Source organism: Sorex araneus, chromosome 5 (genome assembly GCF_027595985.1).
Source record: "Sorex araneus isolate mSorAra2 chromosome 5, mSorAra2.pri, whole genome shotgun sequence".
NCBI lineage: Eukaryota > Metazoa > Chordata > Mammalia > Eulipotyphla > Soricidae > Sorex > Sorex araneus.
Genome location: NC_073306.1, coordinates 76,480,837 through 76,500,545, shown reverse-complemented (window position 1 = coordinate 76,500,545; position 19,709 = coordinate 76,480,837). Strand labels below are relative to the sequence as shown.

The 19,709-nt window shown below is 37.1% G+C and overlaps 1 pseudogene; it reads left to right on the top strand.

Annotated features, from left to right (window-relative positions):
- Window positions 1–18,960: 18,960 nt before the first annotated feature.
- LOC101556509 (60S ribosomal protein L17-like) lies at window positions 18,961–19,448 on the top strand (annotated as a pseudogene).
- The last annotated feature ends 261 nt before the right edge of the window (window positions 19,449–19,709 follow it).

The window sequence follows — 19,709 nt, the reverse complement described above, 5'->3', positions numbered from 1 at the left end:
TTTTAAAAAAATTCCCTTGTTTTTCTCTGCCCCACCAAGATTCATACCAGATATTCATAATTCCTTGAAATTTTCTATTCATGGAAATATTTGAAATTCTACATATTACTTTACATATTCCTTCACTCTTATTTTGAGACTCTCTCGAAAAATTACAAATATCATTTAGTCCTTCTTTCACAATCTAAAGTACATAATCTATATATTTCGTAGTGTCCATCTGCATTAATTTGAATTGATAATTTTTCATTTGTTGTATTAATTCATTTTGTTTTAAGTCATTTGGTTGTCTAATGTAAAAATATTACCTTCTTGTAGAGACTATAGACCACTGATGCCTGACATATGATTAATTTTTTTATCTTCTGTACTGCAATTTGCACAATAAAATAAAGGGTAATAAGTCCTTGTACAACTGATCTGATCACTTCAATATAATTGAAAACTGTCTTGACTTCAGAGGTAGTAGATAAATGAATAATAAAAAATTATATTGATATGTAAAACTTATTAGAGGCTTCCCTAAATAGGAGTCTAGAATATAATACAAAAAGCCAAATGGAAGTGAATACACTTAACATAGTGAATGCTGCCTAAATAAGACACATGGAAAAATAATACCACCACACTTAGTTATTATAAAACCTGAAAACAGGAAAATAGTATTATTTGTGGGATAAGTGATAAATTAAAATAATTAGTCTAGAATCAAGGACAACATTAGTAATTAGATAAATTAACTAGGGGACATATCTCAGATATATTTGGAGAATAAAAATACTTTATGATGGGGACAAGTTTGAGGCTACATAAGGAATAAGCCTAGGTAAGAAATCATAGGTAAGAGAAGGTGGTGTGATATATATTTTTAAAAAGATTGAGTTAAGGGATAATATAGAGTGATTATAAGCTCCAGGAGTTGCAAGCATTTAATATGACAGAATTAAAGGAGCTTGAGGTAGAGAATAATATGCGTCAGTGAAAAAACTTTAGAGGTCTTCAGGAAGTTACTATAATTAGGTGAGATTTATCCAAACATTATCTATTTGTTTATCAAAAAATAAGAGATATTTAAAATTGTTTTTGTTTGTTTGGGCCATATCTGGAGGTGTCCAGGACTTACTCCTAACTGTGCTCAGGGATCACTCCTGAGGTGCTAGAGGGACAATATCAGGTTCTGGGGATTGAAACCTGCCTTGAAATTTGTGCCAATGTAATCATATTCTAACCAGCAAAGTGAAATCATATGATAAGTAACAGCTGAATAAGAACTGAGAAATTCAAACAACAGACCTCCTGATGAGTAGGTTATCAGGAGCCAAACAGCACCAACAATAAAAAAGCAGTAGAAAAAGCCCCACATTTTAGGGTCATCAAATATCACCTTGACCTTTTAGTTCTTTGAAATGTCATTTGCAATTTTGTGAGAGGTACAAAGGAGGATGCATCAATACTAGGCCTCCATCAACTCCTGAGCAATTGTCAAAATATTCTCGAGGATGTGTACATAGTATACTCTTACCCCTTCAGTGACAAGGTTCTGATCATCTTAGCAAGATGGCACCAAATTTTAGCAGAATCCTTAGCTGTAAAGAAATTACAGCCTCCTATATCTATCACTTTTGATTTGTATTCATTTTTCTATATGAATCTGACACATTTGCCAAGGAAAAATATTTCATGAAAGCATTTTTAAAAATTCTGTGGGTGGAAATTGTTTGCGCTTTCTAATTAAACTCTATAAAAAGTCAGCTCCCACGTGCATGAAAGTTCCTGTGGGTTACCAATAGCAAGCATCACAGGAATGTTGGGAAATTCAGGCTAATTCTTTGGGACCAATCTCATGCCATCTGCTCAGCATCCTCAAAAATGCTATTCCAGAAGGCTGTTCTTCGAGTTCTTAAGCATCTTTTTCACTCGAATCAATGTGGCTGGTAAAAATAACTTTCATGTTTTGAATCACAATCCCATGCACACTTTCCCCCCCCAAAAAAATGGGTGAAAATTTGTCAGTCTCTCTAGGCTGTCTCATTGTCTCACAAACTGTACTTAGCTCTAAGAATCAGCCTCCTTAATGATTGCATATTAAGAGATGTTGTCATATTGTAAAACAGTGTGCCAAATGCCTATCTCCTTTTGATTATTTGTCCTCTTGTTTCTGGGACTTATACTTGAGCAGCCTCTATTGTTTGAGTGATAAATCCAAATCTGAAGAACAGAGGAGTTCTTGCTATCTGAGTGGGACAAATACCCTTAACTATTTATTTTCTGCTTCTTTTAAACTAAACCCTCAAGCTGAAAGCAAGTAGAAACCAAAACGATGTCTCCTTAGAGAAGTTTCTGAAAAGAGCATTATCTTTATCAAGGACTGAGAAGGCGTTTTTTTCCTCCCTTTTCCTCCAGCATATGAAATATTTACTCCTTAGGTTGCCTCTGAAGTAACCATTTTCCATAGAGCTGTAGTGGCCCAGGCCATCAGAGTGCTGGTTAATTAAGTGTGACCTAAACCAACTTGACTTGAGCTCTGCATTAAATGTACAAAACCCATTTGAGCTGACCAGCAGCAGAAGTGGTACTCAGAGAAATTGGAAAGGATTTCTCCCAAATGCTTTCTACTTACTTACAGCACTCAAGTAATGGTTGAAGATTAGCATATGACATGACAGATTACATTAAGTCATGTCTTTCCAGTACTTTATGACAGCACTATCACATTAGCTTCTTAGCACTGGCACATCGAGGCATGCAAATGTTTTCAGACCCTCTTATTCAAATCTACAAGCTGACATGGCAGCCCTGATATGATTATTAGTCATTTGAGAGACTTTAATTCACGTCATCAGATAACAGGTTCTGCTAAAAGGTTAGAGAAACTGTCTGCTTTTAATGAAGCTCTCAAAAAAAAAAAAAAGACCCTCAAAAACTGTTATACACCAAAAGCCTGGCTTGACTTTATTGACAAGACCTCCCCATAAGAATGAATTTGAGTGAACTAACTAAACCGGCACCCAGATATTGGAAATATTGTCTATTGTTTTAGATTGCTAGTTGGATTGTTGGGGGTTTCTCCTCCCTCCTCAATTTTCGTCCAGTCTTCTAATTTGACTGTGGCCTGTGGTACACAGCAAGATGACCCTTAAACATTTTTAGTATCTTATATCCAATATAAGTCTAAGAGACACAAAGATAATTATTCCTAGAACACTCATTGCAGTTTGGGCATAAGCACTGCCATAGCTCACAGTAATGGGTTAATGATGCCTGGCCAAGCACGGCATGACTAAGTGGTGATGTGATTGAAGATCACTGGAGTTCGTAATCCATAGTTTGTTTGCTGTAAATTGGTTTTGTAGTTAAATGTTTTGCTTTATAATGCAGTGATCTGCACTTAGGCCCCCATAGAAGCCTTCTTTTTAAAATACTTCCATATAGATCAATGGAATTTAGTACCGATGATGATCTTGCTAGAATGGAGGAAGATGGCTCTAGGTAGATGAGCTGAGAGCAAGAGAATGCTTCAGGAATAGAAGTCTTTGATGAAGAAATAATACACAAAAACACGTTTCATGAAACCTGAAAAAGTGAATGCAAATGTATTTTGTTTTTAAGGTCCAAAACAGTAGATACTAAAAATCCACCATCCTTTCAAAGAGTAGAAAGTAAAACTGTTGAGCTGAGACTCATCAAACTGCCGAGCCACCAAATTGTTCCAATCTATAGTTCCAGAACAGCGCAACACCTCAGAATTTTGTAGTATTATCAGCCCAGTGGGATCACCGCAAATTTGTAATGGAAAATTGCATAGAAGACAACCAATCTCAATGAGCCTAAACAATAACGCAGAAGGCTCAAGCAGCACTAGTCAGCACAGTAGTTCCTCAGACAATGATTTCAGTCACATCATTGTGAGATGCAACAATGATCACAAGTTGGCTCTTACTAATCTAACTTTCCATAATTCCATTTGCCTTTGTATATTTCATAACAATATGAAATACATTTGGTTGTGCTTACAAAGTTGCAGGCTGGGGTGGTGAGTGGGAAACTGGGGACGTTGGTATAGGGAAGGTCATGATGGTGATGGGATTGGTGGTGCGATTGGAACATTTAATGCCTGAAACAACTATATTATGATGAACTAGTGGAGTTGTATAATTCAAAAGAATTTATCTTAATAAATAAAGTGTTGATGTCCCTTCCCTCCTCACACATTATTTTATGTCAACCTTGATGCCCCAAAAAAGGTTTGAATGAACATTTCAGTTAACCAGAAGGTAATGAGCAACTCATAGGAGTTATGTTAATTTCTAGAAACTTTGACAAGCATGCATTTATTCACTATTGCTCTTTTCATTCAGACTACAGAGAATAAAAAGTGAACAGTTCCATATTATGCAGGCTGATTTGGTTTCTTAAAGATTTTGTTTGCTCCATATTGTAAAAGCAACAGCAGATCTATCCTTAATACTCAAAACTTACTTTACACATTGGTTGATAATTCTTGCTGAATTCTTAGGCTTTCAAAAGTGCTTTATCTTCTTTCAATTAGAACTGACCTTCTGTGGTGGGGGGTAGGTGTAATGGTGGTGGTATTGGTGCTGCAATATTAAATGTAACAAATTACTGCGAACGACTTTATAAAAATGACATTAAATTAAAAAATAAATAAATACAAAAAACTGACCTTCTTTTTTAGTTGCACCATTTAAAAAACACAAAAATAAAAAAATAAAAGAAATGTTCTTTTCTTTCTAGTGTTTTTCTCTTGAAAAGAAGTCCTCAAGTCTAAGTAACCCAACTATGGTGGTAGTGCTTTATTCATCTGTGAATACCTAGCACAGTGCCTGATATATAGCATATGATCACTGTTTATATATGTATATATGCGCATATGTATGTGTGTATTGCATGTTGATTTCACTTTTTTAGTGTTTCTTCCATATCATAAAATAGTAATTTAGAAATTCTTTTATTTTTGACTTCTAGACCCTTGCCCATACATTATAGTAAAATAATGAGCGATACACAACCACAAATAATGGTATTTTATTTTTTTCTGTTCCCTTGGTGTAGCATCACTTAGTGGAGCATGAGTCTTGTCTCCTGCATGAAATATACTTTCATGCTGGTACCAAATCCTACCAGTATTTGTTTTAAGTAAAGGACTTAACAAATATTTTGAATGTTCTCTTGGCTTACCTACTGGGTCTTAAAGTCTCTGAGATCAAATCTTATTTCTCTGAAATACCTAAGGGCTGTACATAGAATTTAAGAATATTATTTAGATACCAACTTCAATATTCCACAAAATATGCACTGGCTTATGCCAATTTTCCCTCATAGAGCCCTACCATTTCTATTATTCCCCATCTCAAGGATTTTAAAGAAAACAAACATCTGCATGCATAGATTATGAGCCATAAACACATCTTCCTATCAAAACTAATTAAAATGGAAAAAAGAAAGAACATAATATTGTGTGCATTTCCCTTTAGCTCTGATGTCTGATTTTCATTAGGTTTAAAATTATTTCTTTTAAATACTAGGCAGTGACCCAATATTTATTTTCTTGACTGGGCTCTGTTCTTGCCAATATTTAGCTCTGCCTCCTGGAGACCTTGCTGAGGAGTTCAAGGCTCTCATACTCCCCCTTCTCTTCTGCTGCCCCTTAGAGATACATAATTTGTCACCGTATATCCTCATTTCATCTCAGAATTAGTTCTAAGCCTTTCTCCCCTCCTATTCACTACTTCTTAATTTCTCCATTTCTTACTGGATTTATGGCTGGATTCTTTAATTTATTCATCATATAATGTCTTTCTAACTCGTTTTTTCTAGTAATTTACACTGGACCATATGCTTTCTGCTGCCGCCTCCTATTATATTGATCTGTAAAGCTTCTGGGGGCAATGATTAGCATGAAAGAAGCTCTGCAAATGAAAGTTATATTGTATCCTATTTGTTCTCTTTTGAACAAAATATATTTCATATTTTTCCAAGTGGTATCAGATGGTCTTTGGTTTTGCAAGGTTTTGTGTGATTTTAGGCAAATTGACACCTTTGATGAAATTGAAGTCATTGTTTATCAAATTGAACATTAATTTGAAATTAATACAGATCTCAGATTCAGGCAAAAGATGTATTCTGTAGACCACACAGACTCACAAAACCAAAGCTTCTCCTACAATGTGTGATAAAAGAAGGTCTTAGTGACTTGTGAGCAGAGAGTCTTCTCTGTTGGGTCTGTCTGCTCTGCATAGGTCACATGAAATGAAATATAAGCTAATACTTTCCTAATGACAAAGGCAGCACAAATGTAAAAATTGTACTCCAGGGTGGCACTCACTTCTCTGAATTCTCATGTCTTTGTGCATAAAACAGTAAGTTGTTAATTCCTAATTCCTGGCTGTGTCTTGAAGATCACGGAAGAAAATATATGTGCAAATGCCTTATCAATAGAAAAGAAGTCTACAAAATACTGAGAAATACAATTTACAGGAAGAATGTAGTATATTCACATTCCTTGAATTTTATAGGCATTATGCCCTGTTTATTTAATTCTATGAACAAAGCACTGAGCAGTTATTTGTCCTAACAAGTAACATACTATATCAACTTAAAGATACCATTCGGCCAACATTATACAGGGTCATTATTTCTAAAAAACAATCCTACCTCAAATTCTGTGACATTCCCAATTCAACAAAATGATACACTTAATAACCATGCTGACAACCTGAAAGCAACCTTAAACTGGCTGGCAACTTTATTTTTATTTTATTTTATTTGCTTTTGGGTCATACCCAGTGATGCTCAAGGGTTACTCCTTGCTTTGCACTTAGGAATTACTCTGGCGGTGCTCAGGGGACCATATGGGATGCTGGGAATCAAACCCGGGCTGGCCTTGAGCAAGGCAAACGCCCTCCCCGCTGTACTATCGCTCTAACCCCATGGCTGGGAACTTTAAAACTTTCATGGCTCATAGCATATTGATTGTTGAGAATTTTGGATCATTTCAGTAGTTAACTATACCTAATCCATAAATTCACAGGCAAAATTTTTCAACTCAGAAGGGTGTAAGGTAAGATTATTCCTGGAGAAAAGGTTAGGTCAACAGTTTAATGAAACTCTACACACCAACTTGCAATACTACTATCATGAACAGATTCCCTCTGTAAATCTATGACAGAATGGACTAGATCATAAGATGGGAAGCTCTATATCACAGAGTCCTAAGTCCAAATCCAATAGACTCAAAGTCCATTATATAAAGCAGATATGTTTGAAGATGAAATGGGGGTTGGGTGTATAAAGTCCTGTTCACATGAGTCTTTTCTCCCAAGGTTTCTGGCCTTCCCAACACACAGCTCACCAGACTCCTCAGAAAACCTTAGACTGAAATGATTTATCTTTCTAGACCTTTCCCCTCTGTCTGATGTGACACCAGATATAGTTTAAAATCTTTTGCCTTCTCTCTCCCAGTCTCAGACTTGCCCCCAAGTTCCATTTTGAGAAATTTAAAAGATATAACAAACATAAAAATTATAAAATAAATGCTCATATTCATATCACATAACATTATTATTAATTTATCTTATTAGCCCTTAATATTGAATCAATAAAAATTACTTATAAATACTTAAGAATATGTTATACTAAATATATATTACAATATATTCATTAACAAATTATTTAATTAAATACTTTAAAATATTTATATCTCTCCACAGAGGCAACCACTGCATGAACTTTATTTGCATTAATATAAAGTACAACCTTTGTATGCACTCATATATAATATGTGGCATTTTGCTATGATTTTATAACAGATATAATCTGTTCATTGTTTTCTAAACCTGATAAGAAATATGTGAATAAGATACAGCTGAGTAGATTTTTGTAAAAGGTATATCAGGACCGGAGCCATAGTACATCAGGGGGGGTGCTTGGCTTCCACATGGCCAACTTGGACCCTGAGTCAGTGAGGAGGGATCCCTCAGGAGTAAGCTCTGAACATAATCAGGTGTATTCTAAAAACAAAACAAACAAAAGCAAGACCAGACAAACAAAAAGCCAAAAGCATCACTTCTCTTTCTCTGACTAGCCATAGTTAGGGGACCTTAGACAATGTATATGAAATAGGCATTCAGAAGACTGAAAGATGAAGACAGTGGGACCACCTTAGGAACAGCACAGGGATGAATCTGTGACCTTTGTTTTCACAGACAAATCCCAGTTTAGGTGCTGGTAAACCAACATCTCAAACACACTCAGGACATGTTTTAAAAGTTAAAGAAAATTTGACACTTTCCATTCAAACTATTAAGAAAAGAGCAGCCTCACAAAATGAAAACCTTTAGATAATCATACTCCAACCCAAGCAGATACTATGGGAAAAAAATTTTATGGCTCAATTTCTTTTTCTCCCAATGAGGAGTTAGTGAGGAGTGTAAACTTTCCCCTTGCTTAGCTACAATGAGATGTCTTTCCATTTATCAGGAAATAGTAACCAAAACATAAAACAAATACAATCCATAAAACTCCTACCTTTGTCCTAACAATGGAAACCTTATTAGTAGCCTCCCCTTTGCTGCCAGCTGGTGATAAGAAGATCTGTCTCCTCTCTAGACTAGTGTCTGAGAAGATATAGTGCTGAGCCAGAATTTTCCCACCTTTCTGAGGCACTGAAATTTCCCTACTACTGTATTTTCAAAAGACATCCAATTGATTGACTGAATGTCCACTTCCCTCTAGTGGTGTTAAGAATGTGAGAGACCCAGTGGTATAACCTGGACTCCCATCCCACTCCAACATCAAGGTAGCATTTCTTTTGCATAATCTCAAAACCCTACTCCAAATTTCTGTTTTGCAATTAAATTCAAGGTGAGGAAAATTTTAATTTGAATGAAAAAGAGAGTTAAATGATGCCAAAGCTGGGATGATACAAATATTAAAATTTTTCTGAAAAAAATGTTTAAAGTGTTTTGAATGAGTCATTGCATAGAAGTTTAAACAGTGAAGAAAAAAAATGGTAAATTCTCAGCAGAAAAACAGAAGATAATAAATAAGTAAATGGAAATTCTTTTGCTGAAACTCACAATACCTAAAAGGAAAAACTCAATAAATGAGTTCATTATCAGAATGAAGAGAACAGGGAAAACTCAGTGAACTTGAGAAGATAGAACAATAGAAACCACCCGTCTGAACAGACTATGAAAAACAAAATAAACAGAATCCCAGAACTATAACAAAAAGTTCTAAAATTTGTGTAATTTAGGACCAAGGATATGAAAGAAGCTAAAAAAGCATCTGAAAAGAATGACTGGAATGTCTCAATTTAAAAAATAAATCTATAAATACAAGAAATCAGGCTATTAATTCAAAGAAATATGTGCCAAAATGTAAAATAATAAAAATTCTTAGGCCTAATTTTTATTTCTAAAAGTCATAATAGAAATGAGAAGTGTTACTTCAGTTGTTTTTTTCTTTTTTTGAGAAGCAAAATATTTTTTTAACCACCCCATTACACTGAAAATACTTTTATTGAAAGAAATTTACTTAGAGAAATGTGAGAGGGGAGAAAGAGATAGAGCAACATGTGCAGGAGAGATCAAGGGTTTCTCCAAAGTTTGGAGAAAGAAAAAAAGGAAAAATCAAACAGTATTTTCATTCTTTAAATACATTTTTTCAAATTGTAGTTATTTTATTCAGGTGATGTGATTTACAATAGTTTTTTTTATTATTGTTTTGTATTTGGAGTCCTACCACACCACCCTCACCACCAATTTGACAACAACCTTTCAACACTGGTTCTAGGTCCCTTCTTCCACATCTCTGAGTGTCAGTGATTTTAGATTGGCCAAATACTCAAAGCGAAAACCAAGAGTGATGTCACACAAACAGAATATGCTTTTGATATAAAATGATGAGATACTTCACTTCTGTGGGCTTCCACTCAAAATCTACAACCCAAGTTTAATCACACACAAAAATTTTTTGATACATTCTAAATTGAGACATACTACAAAATTCCTAACCAGTCTTCCTCAAAAATATTAAAGTAGAGAAGAGACCAGTAGGATGCTAATAGCTGGGTATGATGACGCTGGACAAGAACTGAGTGCTAAAACTATATCTGTATTGCAAAACACAATGACCAAAAGGGGGAGAGAGAGGGGAGGGGAGAGGGGAGAGAGAGAGAGAGAGAGAGAGAGAGAGAGAGAGAGAGAGAGAGAGAGAGAGAGAGAGAAGAAAAGCACCTGCCATAGAGTAGAGACAGGCTGGGGGTGGGGAAAGATGAAAGGAAAACTGAGGAAGGACACTGGTGGTGTTGGGACCTAATCATGAACAGTTTTGTCAAGGTCCATTTCTCAGTGATTCAATAAAAAAAAAAAATTAGCACACATCTCTCATCCCATTGATGAAAAACCGAACGTGAAAACCTCTCAGTATCTATATTGCAAACCGTAATGCCCAAAGATAGAGAGTCTGGGGGAAATTGTCTGCCATAGCGGCAGGGGAAGAGTTGGAAAGGGCGGGGGCGGGGGGTATACTGGAGACATTGGTGGTAGAGAATGTGCACTGGTGGAAGTATGGGTGTTTGATCATTGTATGACTGAAACTCAAACTTTACAACTGTATTTCACGGTGATTCAATTAAAAATAAAAGAATTTTAAAAATTTTAATATTAAGGTAATCAAAAACAAAGAAAGTCTGAGAGATTGTCATAGCCATAGGCAAACGAAGGAGATAAGACGACTGTAGTTGGAGAGACAGTGTAACAAGTAGAGCACTTGCCTTTCAGGTGGCACACAAACTGAGTTGAATCCCTCCTGTCCTGTATCTTCCATAAACCCCAGGAGGAGAGATCCTTGAGAGCAGAGCCAGGAATAAGCCCAGAGCCTAGCTGGGTGTCTCCCCCAAACAAAAAGAATAAAAATACATATATGATTGTTAATATAACAACCTGAATCAGATCTCCAAAAAGAAAGAGACATTAGATATAACCAACTATGGAAACTGTTAGGGCAGGACTGCCCTGGGCGGGGCCAAAGACAATGAAAACCATGTATTTTCCACTCAGGCCTCTGCTATCTGCTTGCTCCAAGAGGAATGTGCGGGCTCCTGAGCTATGACCATATAAGGGTGTAATCTAAACAGATAGCCTCCCGGGCGGGGCTCAGCCCTCGGACCCGTGCAGGTGCTTACGCAATTGTGACCTGTAAATCTATAAACTGGACAAGCAGATCAGCCTAACGGGATTGGAGGGAGAGGCATGTCGAATTATGAATTTATTGGCTAGGGAATGCGCGGGCTCTGCTGTAATGGCTGGGGAAGGCCTATATAAGATCTCCTTTGGAGAAGCTCAGGGTCTTTTGCCCAATCTGCTGGACCTGCGTGTCCGCGTAGGCGGCTGGACCTTGGCTACAATAAACCCTGCTTACAATAAACCCTGCTTGCTGTTTGCAGTCTCTGGAGTCTCTTTGTCGTTATAGGGAGATCTCGATCCGCGCCCTAACAGAAACTAGGTACCAACTAAGGAATTGAATGAAGTATGTACTTTCCTTAATATTGATTGATTGATCACAACAAAGTACCTTTCCAATGTACGATGCTAATAATAAAAAAATTGATTTGAAGTATACTAGGATTGTGCTGCACCGTTGTAACTCTTTTTGTAAATCTAAAACTTTAACAAAGCAATTAAAAAAAATAAGCAAATTTTCTGACTACTGCAATTCAAAGAAAACTTTGGTGAGTGGTTTAAAAAACATGACCAAGAGTATATTGGCTTCAAAAATTCACTTCAATTAGAAGTTAAAACAATTTTTTATAGATAATATTGCACTGTAGCACTGTAGTCATGTTGTTCATCATTTTGCTTGAGAGAGCACTGTTGGGGCTGGACTGAGCTACCAGGGCGAGCCCATGTATACTGTACTGTACTGTACAGTACAGTAACATAGGGACAGGAACATAGGGACCATGAAAATGGGCGAGATTCCTCGTGTGTCCTGACTGGTTTGGATGAAGCTGAACATTTTCCCCCTTCAAGCTGCCTTCAGAAAAATAATTTCAGTATACTGCAAAGAGCAGCTTTCCTTCTCTCACAGAAGCCTGGCTGGTCTTTGACATGCAGATGGTGTTAGCCAGGCCTGACCTTTGATATTGTAAATTGTAGGCTCTGGCCCAGCCTAGTCTTTGGGATGTAGATTTCAGGTACAGGGCCCAGTTTTGTCTTTGGGATGTAAATCCAAGTGCTTTTAGCCCAAGGAAGGTTTCAGTTTTGGTTTTGCATCTTCTTTCCGGAGGTCTAGATTACTGGCCTGCAGATACAAGGAAATAATGTTGCCTCAATATTCTTCCTGTAACATCTTTTGATGCCTTTGATGAGGTCACTATGTTGCGCCCTTTAGAGCTACCATGATCAATAAAAGGAGGTCCACAGAGGCCCTCTGCCTTTGCTAAGAGCCAGAGAGAGCCTTAGTCCTCCAATCAAGACATTTCTTCTGCGTTCCTTATCTCAGCGCCTCCGACCACAGGAATGTCCGTGCAACAGGGCACCAGTAACTTCTCCATTGTGAGACTTGTTACTGGTTTTGGCATAGTGAATATGCCAGAGGTAGCTTGCCAGGCTCTCCAAGAGAGATGGAGGAATTGAACTCAGGTCAGTCACATGCAAGGCAAATGCCCTAACTGCTGTGCTATCTCTCCAGCCCATAGATAAAACTATGAAATAGTAACAAAGTCAGTTTGGTGATATATATGCCAAAAACAGTAACAAGTCTCACAATGGAGACGTTACTGGTGCCTGCTCAAGCAAATTGATGAGCAACGGGATGACAGTGATACAGTGACAATGATAAATCAGAAAAAGTATATTTCAGAGCACAAAATAAAGGCATAATAGAGACACTCTTACAAGTACACATATATTATATGGTTAAAATCTGGCTAATTTTTTGGTTTTGATATTATATTCCATATAAGATAAAATCTTTGGGAAAAACTTGCTGAACTGTATATGGGGCTTTGGTTTACAGTGTTTGCAAATTTCTATGAACCTCAGATAGTAATAATTATTATTTTTTGTTTCTGGGCCACACCTGGCTGCTCTCAAAAGCTGACTCCTCTTTTTGCACTCAGGGATCATTTATGGGAGGGTTGGGAGACCAGACTGCATACCAGGAATTAAATCTGGCAATGGCGTTGGCTACTATACTATCTATCAAGCCCCCAAGAACCTCGATTCAATTTAAATATAACTTTTCAAAACCATTTTTTTAAATCGTTTTGAAAAGTTATATTTATTGGAGCGTTTTTATTTTTCAAACATCTCGACTTTTTCTTTGGTCTTATTTCTCTATTTCTCAGTGTTCGTCTTGGAGAAATTTTCCTGTTCTATCTTTTTCTTTTTAAAATCTTTTCATTTATCTATATTTTATTCTGTTGTGACATTGTTATCTCTATTTTAATGTAAACTTAGTTATTTACTGTGGTAATTTTTCTGTCTTTTTTCTGAATATTAAATTTCCCTTTATTTTACATTATGTCTCAATGCAGAGATCCCTATTTTATTACTACTCTTACATATGCATAACATAGGTGGGATGGCCCAATATAGAGTAGATTTGCATTTGTCAGTTACTCTAGTCCTTCAATTTTCTAACTAAAGTCTGTTCTTTACATCCCATATGTCATGGCAAATTCAAACCCAATTACAATGTGGATATCCATCCACCACAGATTATTAATAATACATGTGAGTTGAGGTCGACAGCTTCAGATCCAAAAGAAAAAAAAAATCCCTTGTGGAAGTTCTGGCATCAAACTACCAAACTTTATGTTTTTCTTGCAACTTCAACTATTATGTGGGTTTTTTGTTTGTTTGCTTGTTTTTTTTTTTCTTTTTGGGTCACACCTGGTGATGCACAGGGGTTACTCCTGGCTCTGCACTCAGGAATTACTCCTGGCGGTGCTCGGGGGACCATATGGGATGTTGGGAATCGAAATCGGGTCGGCCGTGTGCAAGGCAAACACCCTACCCACCGTGCTATTGCTTCAGCCCCTATTATGTGGTTTTTTAAGAAATTCCCAACATTTTTTTTATTAGTCAATTAGGTTCCAAACACTAATAAAGATGTCCTAAACTTATGTGCTTCCTGAAGGTATAGGGTGTTTTTTTTAAACTTGAAATAAGTTATGTTTTATAAAAAATTAGCTATTTAACTTGGCATAACTACATTCCTGAAAAAATAGATTAATTCAATTTGTAATATCAACATCATTAACATCATTAGTAATATTAACGTCAACAATTTGTAAAAAAATGTTTTCTGTATTTTACCTTTTACAAGACAAACTTTCATGTTTGTCTGAGGTTTACTTCCTATTTTAAGGCAGAAACCACAGCTCATAAAAGGTTTTATCCCTCATGACATGTGCAATATTTCCTGTGCCAGAGTAAATTCCAATTGAATAAATGCATTAATTAAAGAATTATATGACTGGACAAGCATTTTTGTCACACCCTACTTCTGATAAATATCTCTTATTTAGACAAATAGTTCATACAAGATTTATTACCCCTAGATGGCTGAGATTCTGTTAATCAACTTATTCAGAACCACAGAGTGATAAATTAAAACAATATAGCAAAACATTTGCAAAGTTATTAATTTTTAACTTTACGTAAGTATTTACCCTAGTTCAAACTGTCTCTACTATCAGACAATAGACTAGAGAAATTGTCTTTATTTATAAATGATATAGACATTACATTGCAATAGTAGCTAAGAGGTGACCACCACAAGGAAAAAGAAAAGGGAAAGAGGAGAAGGTAGAGGAGAGGAGAGGATGGGAGGGGATAGGAAGGAAGGAAGGAAGGAAGGAAGGAAGGAAGGAAGGAAGGAAGGAAGGAAGGAAGGAAGGAAGGAAGGAAGGAAGGAAGGAAGGAAGGGAGGAAGGGAGGAAGGGAGGAAGGGAGGAAGGGAGGAAGGGAGGAAGGAAGGAAGAAAGGGAGGGAGGAAGGGAGGGAGGAAGGAAGGAAGGAAGGAAGGAAGGAAGGAAGGAAGGAAGGAAGGAAGGAAGGAAGGAAGGAAGGAAGGAAGGAAGGAAGGAAGGAAGGAAGGGAGGAAGGAAGGGAGGAAGGAAGGGAGGGAGGGAGGAAGGGAGGGGGAAGGGAGGAGGGAAGGGAGGAGGGAAGGAAGGGAAGGAGGAAGGGAGGGAGGGAGGGAAGAAAGGAGGGAGGGAGAGAGGATGGCAGGCAGGCCAGCAAGCAAGCAACAACAACAAAAAAGATAGAAACATAATTCTGCTTTTTCCCCCAGTGGTTTTAAATGTAGCGCTATAGCACTGTCATCCCTTTGTTCATCTATTTGCTCACGTTTTCTCAAGCAGGCACCAGTAACGTCTCCATTGTGAGACTTGCTACTGTTTTTGGCACATCGAATACGCAACAGGTAGCTTTCCAGGCTCTGCTGTGTGGGCCGGATATTCTTGGTAACTTGCTGGGCTCTCCTAGAGGGACAGGGAGGGAGAAATCGAACCCAGGTTGATCTCATGCAAGGCAAACGCCCTACCTTCTGTGCTGTTACTCCAGTCTTTTACATGTAACTTGAACTAATACTTATCAATGTGCTCTCCTTCCTGTTTCCTTCCACCCATTCTATAACTCATTTTTGGAGTTGTGCTAGAAATACACCCAAGAGTTTGGTTTTGAAAGTGAGCTGAGAACAACCTCCCTTTCAGGCATTTCATTGACTGAAATAATCCTTAGTTGGCTCAAAGTCATTCTGGCTCAAACTAGGCTGTCCACACCTGACTTAGGTATCTTTTCCAGCCTCATCTGTCATTATAAAAGCTACAGGACTCTCAGAATTATCTGGACAAGTCAAACATCCTTTATCATTTCTGCACTACACCCTAAACTCTAGAAAAGGCTTTTTATTCTTTGGGGAGAAATGAAAAGGGGACAGTGTTCTTGACTGTCTGATAATTACCTGCCCAAATTTAAAAGGAAGAATCTAAGAATAGCACTTGTTTCCTTTTCAGGTAATGTTAAATATGCCTTAGAAATTTTCCCGCTAGAATTTTATTAACATTTCTAATTCACAATTCCAATATGGGATACTCTGTGGGTATTTATTAGGTGTAAAACTAGAAATTTTTGTTTTGATTTGGGACCACGCAGGACACTGTTTGGACTTATTCCTGGTGATGTGCTGAGGGATCAGTCCTGGTGGGGACTCTATGAGGTTCCTGAGCTTAGACTCAGGTGGGTCATGTGCAAGAAAAGCAGTTTACCTGACCCAAGAATAGAAACATTTTTTTTTTTTTACTTTTTGGGTCACACCCAGCGATGCTCAGGGGTTACTCCTGGTTTTGCACTCAGGAATTACTCCTGGCGGTGCTTGGGGGACCATATGGGATGCCGGGGATCGAACCCGGGTCAGCCGAGTGCAAGGCAAACGCCCTACCCGCTGTGCTATCGCTCCGGCCCCAAGACTAGAAACTTTTTAAGGTAAACACTTCCTGGGTGATATCTGGAACCTAGAAGATATTTAATAATGAATAAGACTATTTCCAGAAATTTTTCTACACAAGGGAATTTTCTCTACACGGTCTGACTCAGTAAAGGCATCCGTGACTAACCTAGGTTGAGAACTCAGCATCAGATACCCTTCGGTTGCTATCTGCACCAGCTCATTTTTCTGCCTTTGCTAACCGGTAAATATTTGACTTATTGCCAGAAAGAGCATTTACTTTTTATAGAATGAAAAGAGGAACTATTAATAATTATTCTGAGAAAACAGATAAATGTTGAGACTGTGAGGAGCAAGCTGGTATGTATGACCCCTGTACTCATTGACCACAAAGTCTAGTAAGATAGTATTGATATTAAGTTTGATTAAAAAAATTTGTTTTGGAGTCACACCCAGTGGTGATTTGGGCTTATTCCTAGTTCTGCTCTGCTGGGGTCCCAAGGAATAAACCCAAATATCTACCTGCTATAATGTCTTTCTGGCCCCCCAGTCTGATATTTTTAAAATTGAAGGTAATATTCTTCTATAATTTTAACCACCATTTATAGTACACCAATACACCAATTATAAGCTAGACTATATTTTTAATTGATGAGAAAATTATAATGATAATAAAATGATTTTTCTGAGACCACCCAGTTATGAATTGGTGGATGTATGTCTTGAATATGGGTCTGTCTGGCCTCAAGATATCTTTCATTTTTGCCATGTAATTTTAATTTTATACTACAGCAAAGGGCCATATAAATTCCTTTCAGGTCATATTTACCCTATGAAATCTTGCTTAACATAAATAAGGCAACTGCTAGGACTTGTAAAGCTCTTCAGAGATAGAAAAAATTCTTTATTATTATAAGACCGACTTCGAACAGCTCAGATTTTTATATTTTGTAACTTTTTATAGAGGCATCTCACCTGTCTATTCTCTCTACATTATCTTCATTCACTTCCCCTTACCAAACACCCCCCACACCCCGCCCACCACACCCCTGGTGGCATTATTAAAAGTATTTTTGCATGACTAAGATTCCTCAAATCTCTTATTCAGGCAAAGAAGCTTAGGTGTTGATTCAACTCCTTAGTATGTTAATATATGAAGTTCACAGCAATTTGACAGTCAACACCTGATGAACTAGAGCCTGGGTGAATTGCGCTCATTATGTTTCCCTAGGTTGTTGTAAGATTTAACACATATAGACAAGGATGCAGCTCCAGGGATAAACCCAATTTTCCAGGAGTTAGAGAACCACTTAGATTAGATTAATCCTTTCTGTTAGCACTACTTATTAGTCTTCCAGGTAGGCAGTCTTCAGTGACTAGCTTCCCACCAACAGGAAAAACTCAGGGACTGACTCTGTGGCCACGAATTTCAGGTGATGTGGGAGAATGTCAGCAATAAGAGACAATAAAAGTGGTAGGAGCTGTGAAAAATCTTTTGTACCAAAGGGAGGGGAAAGGGAAGAGATTAACTCACTAAGTTGTCAGCTCATTTTCTTACTGTGCTATCATGAGCTTTAAAATAAAAAAAAAAAAATCTGTTTGATCTCCTGTATTGGAGATGTATTTCAAGGTCTGTATCTGTCATTGAAATCTACAAAGTGGGCCTCAGCTATAAATCTCTCTCCTTGAATGTACACATGCAATTATCTTAGAGAGATCTGGTTCCATAAAAATGACAATTGTCATTCCTGGTCTTGCTTTCCTTCATAGAAATCTAATGGCTATTTTAAAAAATAACCTTCAATTGATAGGTAACAGAGAAATGTATGTCATTATCATTTTAAGTGTCATATCCATAAGTGTCTCATAGTAGTCAGAAATAAAAACAATCTTTGTATTTAAACTTTATATCTTCCATTGGGATAGCACTGCAAAGTCATTGGTAAAATTACTTTACAAATGAAGTGTTATGAGATTTTATGGTTTGGAAACATTTTGGATTTGCGTACTTCTTGACTGTTTTTTCTACTTACGCATACAATAGTGACCTGAAACAATAAACTGTTTTGAGTGTTAGTATTCAAAATTTGTATAATTCTGCCATTGTCATACTCAGTTTTTTAAACCACCCCCAAGTGCTAGTTATTTAGTGACAGTGTTCCAAATTCGATAGTATTTTTCAAATATGAGTCTAAACTAACAGTAAATTTCACGATCACAATCACGAAATCCCATTGATCGTTGATTTCTCGAGCAGGCTCAGTAACCTCTCCATTCATCCTATCCCTGAGATATTAGAAGCCTCTCTCCACTCATCCTTCCCAAAGATGCTGCATTGGAGGCTCTTTCAGGGTCAGGGGAATGAGATCTAGCTTGTTACTGGATTTAGCATATGAATACACCATGGGAAACTTGCAAGGCTGTCTCATGTGGGCAGGAAACTCTCAGTAGCTTACTAGTTTCTCGCAGAGGGAAATGGCTCAGGCCATCAAGGGCATGCATATCAGAAAGGCCACTAAGTACTTGAAATACTTGAGAAATTACTTTTTTCAAAAAAAAAAAAAATCTGCAGAAGCAGTGTGTGCCCTTCCGGCGTTACAACAGTGGCTTTGGTAGGTGCCCAGGCCAATCAGTGGGGCTGGACACAGGGTCATTGACCCACAAAGAGTGCTGAATTCCTACTGCATGTGCTTAAAAATGCAGAAAGTAATGCTGAAGTCAAGGGTTAGGATGTAGATTCTCTGGTCATTGAGCGTATCCAGGGGAACAAAGCACCCAAGATGTGCCACAGAATTTACAGGGCTCATGGGCGAATTAACCCCCATATGAGCTCTCCCTACCATATTAAGATGATTCTTACTGAAAAAGAACAGATTGTTCCTAAACCTGAAGAGGAAGTTGAACAGAAGAAAAAGATATCACAGAAGAAACTGAAGAAGCAAAAACTTATGGCCCGGGAATAAGCTCTGCATAAAATAAAAATTAAAAAAATAGTAAATTAAAAAAAATAAAATATCCATCAATATAGTAAAATTTAATAATCACTAACAACGCATGATTTTTATATTTATATCTAAATTAAGCTATGATGTGTTCTGTGGGAGCCAGGCTAAGTACATAAATATAGGTGAAAATTCTAAAAGGAACTCACAAAATTACTAATGACAATAAAATGATAGGAAGCACTTGTTAATATTTCCATAAACACTGAAACAAAATTTATT